The 20,436-nt window shown below is 39.5% G+C and overlaps 1 protein-coding gene across 3 annotated transcripts in view; it reads left to right on the top strand.

Annotated features, from left to right (window-relative positions):
• SV2B (synaptic vesicle glycoprotein 2B) overlaps nt 1-20,436 on the top strand; it is a 1,975,281-nt gene that overhangs the window by 1,636,609 nt on the left and 318,236 nt on the right. The gene's annotated exons all lie outside the window — the stretch shown is intronic.

Raw genomic sequence — 20,436 nt, forward strand, 5'->3', positions numbered from 1 at the left:
TGTCCGATTTGGTGAAGTTTCAGCCAGAAACTAGTAGTCCATTGGTCGTTTTTGGCCAATTCTAGTTCTTTCAGCCCCTGCTATAAAACACGCTAAACACGCGTTTTCCAGCTTGTACCAACTCAGCACAGATCCTTGTGGTGGCCTGCAGAGTGATCCAAGCAGCAGAGAGCTAAAAGAGAGACTTTCTACCAGATATAAGTATTTTTTGTGGCTTTCCCACTGATATTAAAGCTGGCGACTGCATTTCTCGCCTGTTTGACTGCTACTTTAAGTGATTTCTGCATTTTACACTGTTTATTGCACTTTAAGTTACTAATTGTTGCAAATTGTTTCTGTAGGCTACACACTAAAGTGCGCTAGCCGATTTACAGCATTTATAGCATTTACTGTCTGTTTTTTTCCTTGTCTCTGTAAAAAAACAAAAAAAAAAAAAAAAAAAATCTCTTGTTTTCCCGCCTTACTGAACTAGAGTAGTCCAGTTTCAGAGTTGCTGATCCCTGGGCTTTGTTTTTAGTTCCTGTTACTGATCCATTGCCTTATTAGGAAGGAGGGAAGTTTCTTTGCTTACCAGTGGGAGTGGGAAGCACTGAGCAGCCTTTCTGTCCGATTTGGTGAAGTTTCAGCCAGAAACTAGTAGTCCATTGGTCGTTTTGGGCCAATTCCTAGCTCCTTTCAGCCCCTGCTATAAAACACGCTAAACATGCTTTTCCAGCTTGTACCAACTCAGCACAGATCCTCGTGGTGGCCTGCAGAGTGATCCAAGCAGCAGAGAGCTAAAAGAGTGACTTTCTACCAGATATAAGTATTTTTGTGGCTTTCCCACTGTTATTAAGCTTGCGACTGCATTTCGCCTGTTTTACTGCTACTTTAAGTGATTTCTGCATTTTACACTGTTTATTGCACTTTAAGTTACTAATTGTTGCAAATTGTTTCTGTAGGCTACACACTAAAGTGCGCTAGCCGATTTACAGCATTTATAGCATTTACTGTCTGTTTTTTTCCTTGTCTCTGTAATAAAACAAAAAAATCTCTTGTTTTCCCACCTTACTGAACTAGAGTAGTCCAGTTTCAGAGTTGCCGATCTCTGGGCTTTGTTTTTAGTTTCTGTTACTGATCCATTGCCTTATTAGGGAGGAGGGAAGTTTCTTTGCTTACCAGTGGGAGTGGGAAGCACTGAGCAGCCTTTCTGTCCGATTTGGTGAAGTTTCAGCCAGAAACTAGTAGTCCATTGGTTGTTTTGGGCCAATTCCTAGCTCCTTTCAGCCCCCTGCTATAAAACATGCTAAACACGCGTTTTCCAGCTTGTACCAACTCAGCACAGATCCTCGTGGTGGCCTGCAGAGTGATCCAAGCAGCAGAGAGCTAAAAGAGTGACTTTCTACCAGATATAAGTATTTGTTGTGGCTTTCCCACTGTTATTTAAGCTAGCGACTGCATTTCGCCTGTTTTACTGCTACTTTAAGTGATTTCTGCATTTTACACTGTTTATTGCACTTTAAGTTACTAATTGTTGCAAATTGTTTCTGTAGGCTACACACTAAAGTGCTAGCCGATTTACAGCATTTATAGCATTTACTGTCTGTTTTTTTCCTTGTCTCTGTAATAAAACAAAAAAACTTTTGTTTTCCCGCCTTACTGAACTAGAGTAGTCCAGTTTCAGAGTTGCTGATCCCTGGGCTTTGTTTTTAGTTCCTGTTACTGATACATTGCCTTATTAGGAAGGAGGGAAGTTTCTTTGCTTACCAGTGGGAGTGGGAAGCACTGAGCTGCCTTTTGTCCAATTTGGTGAAGTTTCAGCCAGAAACTAGTAGTCCATTGGTCGTTTTGGGCCAATTCCTAGCTCCCTTCAGCCCCCTGCTATAAAACACGCTAAACGCCGAAGTTTAGATTTAGCTGAGTTACCACTGTTGCACACAAGAGCAGCGGTTAAACAAGGTTAAACTATTTGGGCCATCTAAATTCCACTCTTCCAATTTTCCCTTAGAACTACCTTCCTCGAGCTGTACTGCTGATCTAACCAGCATATCCTATAACTGAAAAGTTCATCTCTACTTGATTCCCAAGTAGACTATTCTCTATCTGTAAAGCCTAGCACTTACTCCTACAGTACTTGCACCTTGATAAAGCACTCTTATTATAGATAGTACCCCACCAGCCTAAAACCCATTTCCCGCGGTGTCCTTTGAAAGTCTCTTTATCTACTACTTCTAGTATGTCGAGGATCAGTTGCTAGTGTCCTCTCCAGCTCAACTGGTGAACCTGGGAATATTGAGGCAATGTTACAATTGCCTCATGTACACAGACAATCCTCTCCTTCTCCCACAAAACACAAATACATGTGAGATGCAACTATACGCCAAACTGGAGGCTGAGCTCTCTCAACATAGGACTGGCAAGACCAGACAGGAGGAGAAGGTAACCACACACAATACATACCCAGTCACACATGGTACCATCACAACTTCAAATCATACACATACTCACACAAAGACATACTCGGAGGCTCTGATCAAAAATTTACCAAAACAGCAGAGGCCACCAAAGCAGACACCCAAACAACTACCACCTCACGACCCAACACATGCAACAAATAGACCACACAGTCAGAGTGTCAAACAGTCACAGCCCTTAAGGCCAAACAAAATGCCAGACACACTTATCATTGGTGATTCCATAGTCAGACGCACTGACGTCCCGCTCACCAGACTGAGTAAAGAGAAGGTCACAGTAAGCTGCCTGTCGGGAGCTAGAATCCGCCACATAACGCAAGCACTCAGGTCTCTCAACAGCAGGTACAAGTACGACTCAGTCATTGTCCACGCTGGTGTCAACGACCTGAGACGTACCTCCTTAGACTACATGAAAAGGGACATCGAGGAGCTCTCTGATTATGTAGCCCAGGCAGGTATGACCCTGACCTTGAGCAGTATCCTACCTTCACCTAGAATGATGCCACAATACAGTGATAAGATGATCAGCTTTAATAATTGGCTTAAATTCTCGTGTCATTCAAAGGGGATCCAATGTCTGTCTGCCTGGGATGACATGCTGGACAAGCCACGCTGCTTCGCAAGGGACGGCTTGCACCTGTCACCACTGGGCTTCCGGATATTGCCAAAGGCTCTTGCCACCCCCATAGTGCCTTTTTTAGGCAAGGCTCAAATTCTAAACCTACCACCCTAGAACACCAAAAAGGAAAAACTAAGGGTAATGCTGCTCAATGCCAGAAGTCTCAATCTCAAGATGCACGTGACCGAGGCCCTTCTCAATATGGAGAACATCGATGTCTGTGCTGTGACAGAAACCTGGTTCAAGGCTCCTGAGAGCACCCCAGCACTAACAGGATTCACCTCATATCATGCTCCGCCACAAAATCCGGACAACACCAAGAAAGGAGGGAGGGTGTCCATATTCATAAAGGACACCCACACCTCAAGGTTGGTGGCAACTCACGATGCATCGGAGACCATCCAGGTGCAATTAACCATAGGCAAGACTGCTCTGCAATTTGTAGCATGTTACAGGCCACCCTCTCAAACTCAGGAACCTCACATGGCCTTCCTGAAAACATTGGAGGGGATAAATGTATCTCCAAACACCATCATACTAGGTGACTTCAACTACCCTAATATAGACTGGGAACACTACTCAAGCCTGAACACTCTAACCCAAAGATTCCTGGAGTTCATAAACTCAAATGCCATGGAACAACTAGTCACCATCCCCACAAGAGGAGAAAACATACTTGATCTCATCATCACGAACATGGGATCAAAATGTTCAATACCGGAAGTATACCCCTCACTGGTGAGATCAGATCATAAACTAATCTCGCTGGAGGTCCTCATCCCCTCCCCACCTGAAACAAAAAAGACCACAGTGAAAAACTTCTCAAAAGCCGATTTCACACTTCTAAAAACTAGTGTGGTCTCCTTTAAGGCCCCTGAGCCAGTGGTAAACATTACTCAAACCGCTGAATCACTTACAAATGCCTTCTACCAGCACCTACAGGACTGCATGGATCAGGCAATCCCAAACAAAACTAAGACTCTCTGTACCAAAGGCAAGCGTCCAGTCTGGTGGACCCCAGCCATAAACAAGCTCTACAACAAAAGGAGGAAGCTACTACAAGATAGAGCAAAATCCTTGAAAGGTAAGGCAACTTTGATCATTATAAGTAAAAAACTAAGAGCTCTCATAAAATCATCCAAGGCAAATTTTGAGAGAAAAATCGCCAAGGACTCTAAAGAGAATCATAAGGCCTTCTTTAGCTATGTTGGAAACCTAGGAGGAAACTCCCAGATATGCTCAGAATTAGTTCAAAATGATGTGAAAATTACTGAACCTACACACATTGCCAACATACTGGCTGACAGGTTCAGTGCAAACTTCTCCCCCCCCAAAAGGAGAGATATCTATTCCAGAGGATTGTAGCCCCCCAAACATCTCCCACGCCCCGGTGAGAACTGCCTCACTAAGGCAAAAACACAGCATCCATGGGACCGGATGGTGTCCCCGGCTGTGTGCTTCATTAACTCAACGAGGAATTAAACCCACAGTTAGGACAGCTGTTTAATCTTAGCCTCACCTCAGGATACATACCCAAGGAGTGGCGCACGGTGACTGTGGTCCCACTTCATAAGGGCGGTGCCTCCACAGACCCTGGAAATTACCGCCCCATTAGCTTGACAAGCCTTATCTGCAAAGCCATGGAGAGGATCATAATGGAACTCTTAAATAAAGACATAGGGAACTTGCAGACTTTGGATCCAACCCAATTTGGCTTTGTCAAAGGCAGATCCTGCCTCTTAAACTTGGTTGACTTTTTCGAGACAGTCACCAAGGCCATTGATGAGGGAAAGGCAGTCCATACAGCCTACCTCGACCTGGCAAAGGCCTTCACACAATACCCCACTCAGGTATCATCGAAAAACTCATCAGCTTGAATGTAAACCCATACATCACAAGATGGGTTGCAAACTGGCTAAGTGACAGAACCCACAGGGTCAGAGTTGCTGGAGCCATGTCAGACTCAAAGCCTGTCACAAGTGGTGTCCCACAGGGCTCAGTCCAGGGTCCACTCTTGTTCGGCATCTACTTTTCTGAAGTACAAGCAAACACAGGAGGGTTATGGCTGACAAAGTTTGCAGATGACTGCAAACTGCGCCATAGTCGAAAACACATCTGACACAGATATCCTCCAGAAGGGCCTCACAGAAACGGATAACTGGTGCCAGAGCCATGGCCTGAAGTTAAACGCCATAAAATGCATAGTCATACCCTTCGGGAAAAACAAGGTTACCCCTAGCTACCATATAGGTGGCAATCCACTGAGCACAGAAAAGTCATCAGGGATCTGGGGACCCAGGTTGACAGTAGCCTTCGCTTGACACTCATGTTGCTAAAGTAGTTAGGAAAACCTTCTATATCGCCCACCTGATCATGAAGGGATTCACATCTAGATCAAGGGAGGTCATCGCCCCTGTACTCATCACTCATTAGACCTATGATTGAGTACAATGCCCGCTCGAATGTATCTGACCAGACACGTCCTGCAGCTGGAAAGGCCCCAAAAGTTACTCACCAAAATGATAAAGGGTCTCAAAAATATGTCTTATGCTGCCCGACTGAAATAACTCCAGCTCTATTCAGTCTCATACCGCTTGCTCAGAGGTGACCTGTGCCTGACATATAAGGCCATGTCAAACCCAGATTTGATGAATATGCTTCACCTCATAAAATCTAGATCCCTCAGAACCACAAGGGCGGGAGACTTAAACCTTGACACGGTTATAAATAGAACGTGCTGGAGGGACAGATTCATCACCCAGAGACTCCCTATGCTGTGGAACAAAATCCTGTACATGTGAGGCAGAGCACCTCTCTGGCCTTGTTCAAGAGGAATCTTGACCAATGGATGGGAGATTGCAGATATACCCCAGGGATTACTTCAGTGTCACTGCTTGACAGAGGCACAGCAAAATGATAGGCATAGTTTTTATTCAAACTAAAGGGGTGGCAAAAGCCACATAACTATGGGCTAGGCTTATAAATGCCCTTGGGCAGATAGCCTAGTATGAACCTATGAACCTATGAACCTATGAGATTCATACTTTTAAATTTATGGCCTTTTGCAGTTTCAGCAAAATCATCTCTGTAATGTGGGATTTGCTCATATGGGCTTTTGTTCATTTGAAGTAGACCCATATGCACACACACACACACACACACACACACACACACACACACACACACACACACACACACACACACACACACACACACACACACAAGCACACACACACACACGGACCTGCTCGTGCACATACATTTCATATATATGCATTACATATATATTTGCTGGGATGCTTCCTGTCTGCAAAAGCACTTTATCTTTTTTTTATCTGTGCCATTAGTGTACATATTTGGGTAACTGTGATGTACGATGTAGATATATACATATATATGTATAGCATATATTATTGGGAAAGGAAGCAGGGAAAGCAGCAGGCTCAGATGAGGCCACAGCAGATATGATAAAGATGCTGGGTAAGATAGGGGAGAAATGGCTCCTGAGGGCACTAATAGCAGTGTGGAGAGAAAGGCGTACCCCAGATGACTGGAGAATAAGCATACTCCTGCCAATGTACAAGACCAAAGGGGACATCCACAACTGTGGGCAGTACAGAGGCATCGAACTCCTATCACTTTGCATGAAAGTTCTGGAGAGGGTGCTTGATAAATGGATATGCAGAGTAGAAGAATGTAAGATGGGAGATGAGCAGTTTGGATTCAGATCAGGATGCAGCACAATTGACTCGATGTTTGCAGTGAGACAGATACTTGAGAAGAAGCTAGAGATGAGGAGAGACTCCAACTGGGCATTCCTAGACTTGGAGAAAGCATATGGCAAGGTCCCAAGAAAGCTGATCTGGGCAGTACTGTGGTGGTTTAAAGTCCCATAAACATTGGTAGAATTAGTGCAGGCTATGTACAAGGACCTGATGACTCAAGTATGAACAGTGTTCAGCCTCGCAGAGGGGTTCCCAGTGGGAGTGGGTGTACATCAGGGTTAAGCTCTGAGCCCACTGCTGTTCATACTGGTGATGGACTACATTAGCAAACAGGTTGGAGGGGACGGATCAACAAAGCTGCTGTATGCAGATGATGTGGCATTACAGGCAGACTCTGAGCTAGAACTTCAGCAAAGGATAGAAGAATGGAATGCAAATCTTTAGGCACATGGGATGAAACTAAGCACAGATAAGATGGTGATAATGGAGCAAATTGGGGAAATCAGAAGAAGCTGAGAATAGAGATAGAAGGGAAGATAGTGGAACAGGTAAACAGCTTCAAGTATCTGGGAGGGGTAGTTGAGGAGAAGGGTAGTCTGAATGAAGAGGTCAAAGCTAGAATCAGAGGGGCTGCAGCCAACTGTCATAGAGTATCAGGTGTAGTATATGACAGAAGAATGCCAAAGAAGCTGAAAAGTAAGGTGTACAAGACACTGATGCGACCAGTAGTACTGTATGTTATGGAAACCTGGGCAGTAATGGCTAAACAGTTGAAGAAGCTAGAGGTGATGGAAATGAAGTGCCTGAGAAAGGTGGTAGAATGCACACTGTGGGACAGCAGAAGAAATGAGGACATAAGAGCAGAAGCCAAAGTAGCTCCAATTGCAGAAAAGATCAAAGAGAACAGATTACGGTGGTTTGGGCACGTGTGTATTAAAGCAGAAGACAATCTGGTGAGGAAGATTTGGGACAGACAGGAAGAAGGTAAGAGGAAGCTATGATGTCCAGCAAAGAGGTGGATGGATTGTGTGAAAGAAGATTGGTGACAGTCAGGCATGAGTGTTGAAGAAGGCAGGAGTGTGGCACTGAATTGAGAGAGTTGGTGACAGTTAACATGATACCCCAACCCCATGTAGAAAAAAATGGGAAAAAGGGGGGCTGATGATAATGATGATGAATTTGTATCCCACACACTAACACACACATGCACACATCTTGGTATTTATCTATGACTTACCCAAAACAATAGCTGGTAATAACATGTAGTGATGTAGTGAAGTTCTGTGATGTGGTGTAGCCTATGATTATTTTTGATTAGTGGTGTTTCAGTGGTTCATTTCTTAGTATATACGAATCAGACAATTTGTTAAATGTACCAATTATGGAACAGATGAAAAGCTGATACAGTTGATCAAAAATTAGCTTACCACATGCAGTGGCTTTTTGTCATTTAGAGATCATGGTACAGTGGGGATCAGGGAATTTCCCTTTTTCCCATTGGACTGAGATCTCAAAGTTGGTAATATATTATTAGCAGGGGGTTAGGGGCAACAAGGTTTACTATCAAACATCCAAGTATTCATATGTTAAACATGCAGGGTCTCGAGGTGAAAACATCAAAATCTACCCATACCAAAATCCACATATGGAATCCCAGACTTGCCTCCTACACAGAACCCATGTTAGGGCTTGGTTCTGTGTTTGCACGAGTAAGGTGTTTCATGATTTGGTACAACTTCAGGGTTGTACTTGATTGGTGTTTGTATTTTGATGTTTCTGTGTGGAGATCCTGCATGTTTGATGTTCAAATACTTGGATTTCTGATAGCCAATTAGGGTGAAAGGGGGCTTGCTCCCCACAGATAAACTTATGTTAAAGTGATTTTTTTTGTATCATTTGGTAATCGACAAGTTGCGTTTGATCACTTGCTGCATGGTAAGCTGACAAAAAGGATAAATAAATAAAAGTATTATAACAGGAAGCATGGGAGGCCATGGTGGTGCAGCGGGTAACATTGTCACTTCACAGCAAGAGGTTCTCTGGATCGATCCTCAGCTGGGCAGCCTTCTGTGTGGAGTCTGCATGTCCACCCTGTGGTTGCATGGGTTTCCTCTGGGTGCTCTGGTTTCCTCCCACATCCCAAAGACATGCTGTAGGTGGATTGGACACTCTCCAAATTGACCCTAGGTGTGAGTGTGTGTGCCTTCCGTGGAAGGTTGGGTGCCGGGCTGACAACTCAACACCGTAAAACTCTACTGCCAATCATGAGCAGACAGGTGATCCACTGTGGCGACCCTTAACTGGGAAAAGCTGAATAAAGAAGAAGATTATAACAGAAAGCATGTTCCCAAAAGTACCTGTTACATCAGTATTTATTTGCTGCAGAGGAGCCATGATGTTAGCAGTTATATGAATGGGCTGAATGATTCACTTGCTACTGATAGCTGCTCATTGAAGGTATAAAGATGTCCAATGCCATGGATTTCTTTTTTTCTTTATTTTGTTTTATATATTTTGGTATCCTAGTTGTCCTATCTGACACTTATTTTCACTGGAGGCTTGTGAGCACTCTGATTAAGTTTGTAAGCAACTCGAATCCTTAACTCTGTGACCTTTCCAGACAGTTTAAAATGTTGGAAACATTTTTATCACGCTGTAAATCACATCTCTTCCCCAGTATTTGCATGAGAAAATTGATGCATCTTATTCTTCAAGCTTTTCCAAGCCATGCAAACACATCTGGCTTTGTTCTGCATGTGCTGCTATGCAGTATTCAGCAACTTATTTACAAGTTACCATGGTCTTTATGTGAAGACTTGCTCGGGGGAGTATCCCATATTATAACAAAGTCTCTTTGAAGACCAGCATTGCAACTTTACCAGTACAATATCTGGTTCTGATACTACCTGCCTTTTCTTTACAGTCTTAAGTAGTTTCAATTTTTTAAGCAAGCACTCCAAGCCCAGCACACTGCTTTATCCAGCATGGCCATCAGTCTGACATGTGAGTTTTATTTTAACAGCTTAATGATTTGCACATTAAGGTTACTTGCTAACACTTACTGCGTAATGCTTTGAACACTGTCAGCTTTGTTTAATGCCACATAACATAGCTATGATTATGTACAGCACAATATTTAGCATGATGAACTAACATGGCATCTTTTAAGCCAGGAAATCAGAAACTAGAGGTCAGATAATCAAGTTTTACTGTACATGAATGACATACTTCATTTGCTAAAAATTAAAAAGAAAAATGCTGTGAAACATTTTCAAAATATTTTGTTGTATCTGTATGCACCCAATGCAGGTTTGTGTGGGTTTTACTTTGTGGTAGTATAGCAAGCTTTGTAATATCTGATTTATGTGAAGAGTAGTATATGAGTTGTGTTCTTGGTGGGTTATGCTGTTTAATGTTTGTTTTAAGTATATAGCTGGTATTTTATTTATTTTAGTGTGAGGATGCTATGTATAGTTATAAAAATATTTGTATTGAGATGGTGATGTGTCAGATCTAAAACTACGGTAAATTTATGCACAAAAATAGTATTTTTCTCTCCTTGAAAACATGTCACAGCATATACACACACATGCATACACAGACACAACTGTGCTTGCTCCACAAAGTGTGGTTTTTCACTAAGTGACCATGTCTAATGCCTAGAAAAAATACTAGGAAATATCAAACAATGCTTTAAGCACTGCGTCGTGAGCAAATAGCAAATGTAGTCTTACTCAGGAATTAGTGCAATAGTCTGCAAAGGACATATGTCCAAGACATATCTGTGACAAGTAACACTTCACTGCAAATAAAAATGACACAAAATAGTATCATACTATCAGTTGTATTAAGAAAAAGGGGTAAAATTCTGATTTTGCACTAAAGAACCCAGAATCAATGGTTTGACTAGCAAGTTGGACATTGGAGGAAGTGTCATGTGGGAGGTAAGAAAGGAGTAACAGCTGCGAGCTCACCTACATCTGGGAGAATGACCATGGTTTGATTCCCTGTTGGACAAGTGATTATCATGCTTGCATATCTGATGTGCCACATAATCAGAAATGAATGTGTTTAAGCATATGAGTACCATTTATTACTAAGCATTTTATGTCATAGGCAAGGCAAAGCATAAACAAAAAAGTCCAGCCATTCCCTGTCCACAGCACATGCTGACATCACTGGGTGCACATGATCTCATCTCCTGTGAGAACAAATGGCCCAAGGTGCTCTCACAGCTGAAAAGAATGAATGAGCCTATGGGGGTGCCATGAGCAGGGGTGACCAGATGGTTATTGTTGAAAAAAAAACACAAGGAAACTGCTGGATTACAAAAAACACATCTTCTGTTACTGGAAATATGTCAGCACAAAAGTGATGTGTATTCACAAAGGCAGAACAGACTAACTAACTTCACTAATGAGATGCTTATACACTTTAAACCTGAAACCACAGTGTAAATGGTGCATATTTCTGAGTGCCAGATATAATTCCCTGAACCTTTTTAAATGAGAAATCATAAATATTGTTGGAGATTTTGTCTCCTTTCTATATGCTTCACCTGCAAGTTTGCATAGCCCTTGCACTGTAAATCTCACAAGTTCAAGAATATCTAATTTTTTTTGCAAAGAATAGATATATGACTTCCTTTCAAAGTGTGCCCTACAGGCAGGGATTCATAGACAAGTGGTGTAGTACAGTGCTTGCAAATACAGAGAAACAGCTACATGCAGACTGCTACACCTAATAGCGATTCATATTCTCACATTGCACTAGACTGCAGTGGGCCTAAATATGCAACAGATGCTATATTTACCTGGCTGCATGTTGTCTTACAAATGAAGTGAGGTAATAATATGACATCCTAATGATATGAACATTTGTGATAATTAACAAAGTCATGATCTATGGTTTTGTATACATATGTATCTATCTATATATCTATATATATATATATATATATATATATATATATATATATATATATATATATATATATATATATATATATATATATATATATATATATATATATATATATATATATATATATATATATATATATATATATATATATATATATATATATATATATATATACTTACACACACACACATGCACACAAAATTGCAGTTTTATTACTCTTGAATGCAAACTAGCAAAGCACAGCAAAAAATGTTGTCACTGCGACAAGAATGCTTAGAGTTTCAGAAGCTGTCATGTATCACCATGGTAAGCCTTAGGATCAGTGATTCCTGGCAGTATATGCATGGCGTCATCCAGAGGTCAGTATCATATTATCGAAAGTTCATTACCACAAACCTTGTTCATTGAACCTTAAACAACAAATGTTCACATCTGTGAGTGTTCCGTTTCAATGAATTACTTTACCAGGGAAAGTCAACTTGCCCAGCATTCAGACCATCACACAAAAGCACAGTATTTTAGAGCAAGAAATCTGGGCAAAGCCAGTAATAAAAGTGGGGCAAAGGCCCCAAAATAGGGACAATTTTTAAATATTGTTCTTACAAACATAGAAAGTTGATAGAAAAACAGGTTTTGCATTAGCATGAATTTTCTGTAGGGCATGAAGTCTGACACTCAAATGACTGCCATTAATTTCTAACTTCAGTCTTTAATGATTTGCCACTAATTTGCCAGAAAACCACAATTTTTTGAAAAATGGGCCAAAAATATTAGGCAGAAATCTGAACATTCTGCAAAAATCTGGACAGTTGAGAGGAAACCCACCCAGGTGAGGGGCTGCACCCCAGACACCCCTCTAACTATATATACCAACTCTGAGACCGCACTTCAGTGGGGAAATGGTCAAATTTCTGATGCTGGGCAAGTCGTTACTTTGCCTGGGAAAGTAATTCTTTGAAGTGAACATTCAAGTAAGTGAACATTCACTGTTTAAGGTTCGATGAACAAAGATTTGCAGTAATGATCCTTCGAAAATATGATATAGACCTGTCATCCAGAGCTAATGTAAAGTGCACCATCAGTGGGTGAGTTATTGTCATTTTGTAAGTCAAGAGATTATTGATCTCTTTAGAGTTGATTGGGCATTGCACAAGCCTTGGTTGACATGTATCTCTCACATACTGCATTGGCAGGAATGTTTGGCCTTTGCATAATTGTGGATGCCAAGGTATTTATAGCTTTTTTTCAAACTAGCTTTGACCTTTCAGAGACAAGCTAGGGACACAGCAATTACATCAAAGGCCTTTGTCTCTAGAATACACAACCTGTTCCTCGACATAAAGAATCTATATGTGACTCAGCTAACATCTTGCATGCCTTCTAGGAGATCAATTTCCTCCGAGAGGTACTGGGTGCCATAAATTACATATGGTCAACTCTCAGACTGTACAGTCTCATGTTCACATGTATACAACTGGGACAGGTTGGATGACAGGAACAGAAAACAAGTAACCTACTTATACAACCCTACACTGAAAGGGATAGTTGTGGGAGGATGCCATATAATTGCTATAGGGATAACAACAAGGATGCATACAGCAGGTTTACATGCCAAGGTGGTTTACCATCAAAATGTTGAAAGCATAAAGTCGAATATACACATTGTTGAAATGTTTCCATGAAATCCATACTGCTGAAATTTCAGAAAGCCAAAAAAAAAGTGAACGTTGACATTTCTGACCACTCCACACAAAAAAAGTGCTAACATGGGTTAAAAAGATGTTGCAGTTTGGAATATCGATGTTTGAGGTTTTGAGAAGTCGCAGTTTGGAGTTCGTGTAAGTGGTTTCAACGATGTGACGGTCAACAATTTGAAGGTAAACCACTAAGGTATATGTATAGTATAAGGTCAACATCCTTCCTGCCAATATTTTAGGTCATCTACTTAAATTCCAGTTACATTGGCTACCCTAGTACACTGAAGGATATGTGAGGACATATGACTGCTAAAGTCAGCACCATAGACCAACATATATGCATACCAGACAGACCATAAGATCACCATAAGAGATTGTCCTCTTATTGGGTATACCTTGTTGCTAGTGCAATTTACAAATAAGGCACACATGTAGACACATGCATTCCTGTTGCTAACCTTTGTAATGTGAATTCAGGTTCAAGGGTGCACATCCTCAGGAAGGGAGACAAAAACAATTTCCACACCCTTTCAAAGTACTGTGTGCCTCATTTAACACCATACTGATCCAAATAATATTGTTCTTTTATTCAAAACTGCTGTCCAGTTATGCAAGATAATTTCTTAAATATGAGAGCCCCCAGCAAACCTATGCACATTTATACCTGTTTGCATGACAGGGTCTATATTAGAAGAGTGAAAGCTGAAAACAGTGAACGTTCTTATGTCAAACTGAAAATAACGAAACCACAAAATGTTGAATGCACGGAACAGCGATTTTTTTTCACAGGGAAAAAAATCGCTGCTCCAGAAAAAAAAATGTACATACAAAATGTGGGGGGGGGGGGCTGTGCCCCTCACCTCCCAACTTAAACATACCAACTCCGAGATCGCACCACAGTGGAGGAAATGGCAAAGTCCCAAGAATGGCCCACCAATTTTTTTTTTCCCTGGGAAAAAAAAAAATCACTATTTCTGCCATTCGACATTATGTTGTTTTGCTTTTTTAGGTTCGACATGAGTATTCGCTGTTTTCACCTTTCACTCTTCTAATATAGACCCTGCATGACATGTAGGCAAACCAGGTCAGGCTGTATACATAACTATGAACCACTTTATTTTGCTGTTGTGCATTTGTGACTAAACATGTGGATTGCTGCCTATGCTCACTTTTTATAATCCGTGGATGTACAATCATGCAGTAAAATGTCATATGTATGCGTGTGTATAGCACTATTTTTTAGCTGTTGCTATTCAGAAATCATGTTGCAACTGTGATTCATAGACTGCATTTCGTACCTCTCTAAAGGGGCATTATGTTCAGATGAGGCTCAGAAGAATGGCAGCCTTTGCTAGTGGCTCTGAAGAATACTTGCATGGCACCTAAAGAAGGGAAATATGTTTTATCATGTCCATTTCAGGAATCATCTACTGGGCTTCTATGATAGCGCATTAAAAAAAAATTGCCTGCTGCAGAACTGGCTGATGAATTGCCTTTAACCATGAGTATCACAAGGGCAGTGCAATCACCTTTATAATGATCTGCAAAGTTGTAACCATAATTATCTCTGCATATAGGAAGTGGGTGTTAGGCAGAAATACCCTAAATATTATAGTAAGTAGGGAGCATTTTTTTAAATATGTTTATATATTTTTTTCATCCTGCTCTAGGTTTGGGATTGTTATTGTACCTAGCAAGTATTTCTTAAGGTCATCTCAGGAGATATGCATCTGCTGCTGTCTGTGTTTTCTGTGTTAGGTGTAGGTTATGGAGATGATGGATATGAGATTACTTTGTGTGGGTTCTGCAAAGCCCTTTTCTAGTGTGGGGTTATGCTTCACCACCATCCCAGATTGACTGTGTAGTACCTGGTATATCCCTATGTATAACTGTATTATAGTCAATTTAAGTATAAAAGCATTTGTGCAAGGAACATATACTTGACTGTAACCCTTATTGCAGCCAATATGACATAAGTATGGGACTGTATGTGTTCTACAATTATTATGGTTTTGTGGTGTCCTTTCTCTTTTCATATGAGTAGAGTGACAAAAATTAAATCCCATTCCACAAGTGTCAAGAGAAACTTATGTTTAGTTACAGTCAGTTCCCATCAAAAATGTTGACATGTCTGCTAAACATATTTATTCCAGAGTCAGGACAGAGATACTTGTGGCTAACTACCCATTTTTGTCTTTTTTACACCAGCTCTGAAATTTTAGTTAGTGAAGTGGAAGGGTTGAATGAAGACATTATTAGGCACACTGATTTTGAAGTATGGAAGGATTTGTATAACAAGCAATTCACAACAGCTGAAAATAAAGCATATAGTATTTATCAAAGGAAAAACAGAAAGATTCAACGAGATATAGAACAGTATCAGAACAATAGAGCCTATGTGTGGCCACAAGATAGACACAATATGCAAAGGGAGAGACACATGAGTTATAGGAATAGAATAAGGAGTGTGGAAAGAGATGAAAATTTTCAAGGGGGCAGATTTTCTCCGGCCCCCAAGAGGCAGTACAATCAGTGGAACAGAAAAGTAAGATAAATGTTAATCAGAATAAGAATTTAGGTATGTTTTCCTATTCTCTTTCTAAGAATAGTACACAACAGTTTCATGAGTATAATGAGTATAATGAGGTTAAGAAAGATGAAAGTATACAACAGGATCATGGATATAATGAGGAAGAGAAAGATAAAAGTGTAAATGTGGAACAAAATCATATTGTAAGTTCATATAATGGTTTTAATGTGTTCAATTATACAGATTTAGTTATTAGTAAGGAATTTGTTCAGCTGTTGAGTAAAGGCATGAAGTTTATTCCAACTACAGGTATTAATGTAGTGGATACTATTAAGGAAATTAAACTTTATTGTAGAAGGTTGAATTTAGCAATACAATTTGGACAAAGTGATGCCAATAATGAAGTAAGTAGACATAATGACTTAAAGAAAAAAAGTTTATATGCCCCAGCATCTAACTTACAAGTAGCCAATTTTGAAAAAATGGTATGTAGAGACATCTACTGGCTTAACAGTGATATAAGAAAAGGTAAATCATATTATAAAACATATCAGGATAATTTAACAGCAAGTGAACGGAACTGTTTGAATCAATTGATGCACAACAACGAAATAAGAATTATGAAGCCTGATAAGGGGGGAGGCATTGTTGTCTACCATACCTTTGATTATAATATGCAAATTCATAATTTATTGCATGAGTCAGGTAACTATGAAGTGGTTTCGATTAATCAAATTAATATTGGATATAAAAGAATTGATTTGAACCTGGAAGAATATTTAATAGACAATAGGATTACTAATGAAATATATATGTTCTTGAAAACTGATTATCCTATTTTGGCTAAAATTATAGGTATACCTAAGGTCCACAAATCTATCATAAACCCCCCATTTAGACCAATTATTTCAGGTTCTAAATCAAAAACATATAATATAGGGGTGGTAATTGATAGATGGACTAAACGTGTATAAAAACATTCCACATTTAATGAAAGATTCATGGAATTTTTTAGGCAAACTTACAACTGATATGTGGAATGAAGGTTTAATTTATTTGACAATTGACGTTACAGATTTATTTTCAAGTATACCTAAGGACATTGGACTAGAATATTTTAGCAACAGTTTGAGGAAGTTCTCAAACCTAAGTTGGGATAAGATTTGCTTAATTACAGACATGATGGCATTAATTCTAGACCATAATTATATAATATTTCAAGGAGAATACTTCAGGCAGAACAAGGGGGTAGCTATGGGGGCGTCATGTGCCCCCATTTTTGCAAACCTTGTTATGTTAGAATGGGAGTCTGAATTTTTGTTTAAAAGTAGATTCTATTCAGATATAGCATTTTATGCTAGATATTTAGATGATCTATTTATATTATGGAAGGGCCAAAAGGAGACAATAAGAGAATTTATTGAGTATATAAATGGTACGACACAATTTTTAAAGTTTACACACAATTTAAGTAGTAAGGGAATTGCCTATTTGGACACATATATAAGTCACACGAATGAAGGTTTTGCATCCAGGATTTATAGAAAAAACACATTTTCAAATGATTACATTGAGTTCAATAGTAACCATCCACCTTATATGTTCAAAAATGTTGTTAAGGGACAATGTATTAGAGCGGCACGTATGTCATCCACGAAGGAAGTTATGGAAGCTGAATTGCAGGTTATTTTTAGGATGTTTAAGAATAGAGGATACCCTGTAGTTATGTTAAAAGATACAGTAGACTATGTTTCAAAACAATGGGGTAATAAATATTTACCTCTGCTGGGCAGGTTTAACCCAGTTATTGGAGATATAAACACGGAAAATGTTGATTACAATTCTAGGGATGTAGCTTACAATAGAGTGTGTGTTTTAATGTACACACCACATGTGAATTACATCAAGGACATTATACGTAGGCACTGGGACCTGATAACAACTTCTAATAATATAGGTACAAAATTAGGGGGTTATCCATCATTTGTTTATAAAACAGCTCCAAACATTAAAAGGTTATTAGAAAGGGCTGATAAATATGGAAAAGTTAAGGACATCCAGAAGGCGACCAAAAAATGTGGAACATGTAAACAGTGTGGGCGAATTAATGAAGCAGTAAATGTTAAGCTAGAGGACATTAATCATACTTATGTGAAGTGCAGGGCAGGTAATTGTAACACCAAACAGGTGGTATATCTTGCTACCTGTATTGCCTGTCCTGCATTTTACATAGGTAAAACAGAAAGACAGTTAAAAAGACGTATTTATGAACATTATTATAAAATACAAGTGCAGGATAAGAATAACGCTCTATATAGACATATACAAGACAAAGGTGAAGAGCACTTATTTAAATTTGCCATCATTGATCAGGTAGTTAGTCAATTATATGGAGGGGACTGGAAAATGTCCTTGGCATTGAAAGAAAGTAAGTGGCAAATATACACAGATGCCACTAGATTCCCTGGTATTAATGACAGTATAAGCATTAAACCTTTTTTAATATTAAGTTAGAAATATAATGGATTCATATGTGATTTTAAATATTTACAGTACTACAATAGTTATAGTATATTATATATTATATATGTAAATATGCATTGTACTTAATTAAGTTGTTTAGCAAAAAAGTATTTGAGGGAACTGTTTTTTAAATTTATATGGAGGGGTGTTGCTTTAAATATTTTGGCGCCATTTTTAGTATATAAACTAGGAATAATTCCTAATTACTGGTTCTGAGGAAGACTGTATGTTGACAGTTGAAAGCGCTTAACCAGTGGATGTTTTAACAATTTTACAATAAAAGAATTTTCTTGTTCGAGCTGTGTTGGAGGTTATCCAGATCTGCACCAGTTTTTGTTACTTTGAAAGAGTCAGGACAGAGATACTTGTGGCTAACTACCCATTTTTGTCTTTTTTACACCAGCTCTGAAATTTTTATTCAGCAAGCACCTTTTCTCCTTATGATCTTGACAGTGTTATTTGTGACCACTCTATGGCTTATATATTTTTCTTGAATAAATTTCATTTTGTGCCAGTGCCTTCTTGCAAAGTTCAGTACATGCCTAGGTTCATTTGCATAGCAATCTGTAGGTACAAAACCAAATACGTCAGATCTAAACAAATCATGCTCCTAAACTCAGCCAGAAAATTATGGAATGAAGTTAATAACATTCTGGGAAGGTCCTCTAAAGGAACTTTTTTCAAAGGACATATTAGCTATCATGCTGACATCTTTACATGTTTTGACTTCCTAAACAATTCTCCAACTTCCCCTAAATGTGAACAGTCCTTCCTCTCCTTCTCAAATACAGCCCAACCCTCCTGAGTACCTTGCCCCATTCTACTTTACTAAAATCACTGCCTAGCAAATTACTCCAGTACTTGAAGAGATCCTACTTGAATGTCCCGGTTGACCAGACAACTTGTGCCCTTGATTTTTTTATTTATTTTTATCTTTTTATGATTGAAGAGACTACATTGTCACATTCTAAAACATATCTTTAACCTTAGCCTCATGACTAACACCATGCCCATAATCTGAAATCAAGCTTTCATCAAACCTCTGCTTAAAGATCTAAAACTCTCCTCCATCAGCTACCACTGGCCCATCACTATAAATCCCACCCTTAGAAAAGTACTTGAAAAAATAATTTGTAACCAACCTACATTGTATCTATGAAATACCATTTGCTCTCTGACAAACAAAATGGCTTCTGGGCAGGTAAGCGTATATTGACTGTACACTGGACTCTTACTGATGACATACTTACCAGTGTCATTGTCATTGATCTGACCCAAGCCTTTGACACAGTGGACCGACCACTCAACATTATTAGCCCAGTTCCTAGAAATTAATGTCAGCAATGAAGTGGTTCATAGTGTTCCTAACAGATCATTTATAGTGAAGACTGGCTTCTCTGACTTACTACCTACATTCATTCAAGGGTACTATAGGGATCAATGCCTGCCTCAATATTCTTTTCCAGTTTTATAAATAAGTTACCCCTTGACCTGTTATATGTTGATGACATGCTTACCCACATTTCTGACTCAGGACAACAGGTAATCTAAACCCAACTACAAATTGACCTCCTGGAACTAAACCATTGGCTCACCTCCTAAAAGGTTCTCCTTAGCCCTCCACAAAAGAAGGCTATGCTCTCTGGTACTGAGAAAAGACTTTCCAAAGCTCCCAGTCCCCCTCAAGCTTTTTGATCCAGAAGACATGAAAGCCAATACCACCAATTCATTCAGACACCCAGGCATATGTCTCGGCCAATCTTTTAACGTTCAGGAGCATATTCAAAACCATAAATATAAAGCCAACTATCTCCTTTTCTGGGCTCAGAAAATATTTCAGTTCCTTTCATCACTTGCCAGCACAGTCATTGGGAAAAGTATCCTGCTCACAAAACTTGACAATGGTTTACTCTTTTTTGCCACCTCTTCCAACAAAAATACATCAACATTACAGAACTTATGAAAT

This window comes from Protopterus annectens, chromosome 7.part0, assembly GCF_019279795.1.
Source record: "Protopterus annectens isolate FY-2018-M chromosome 7.part0, PAN1.0, whole genome shotgun sequence".
Lineage (NCBI taxonomy): Eukaryota > Metazoa > Chordata > Ceratodontiformes > Protopteridae > Protopterus > Protopterus annectens.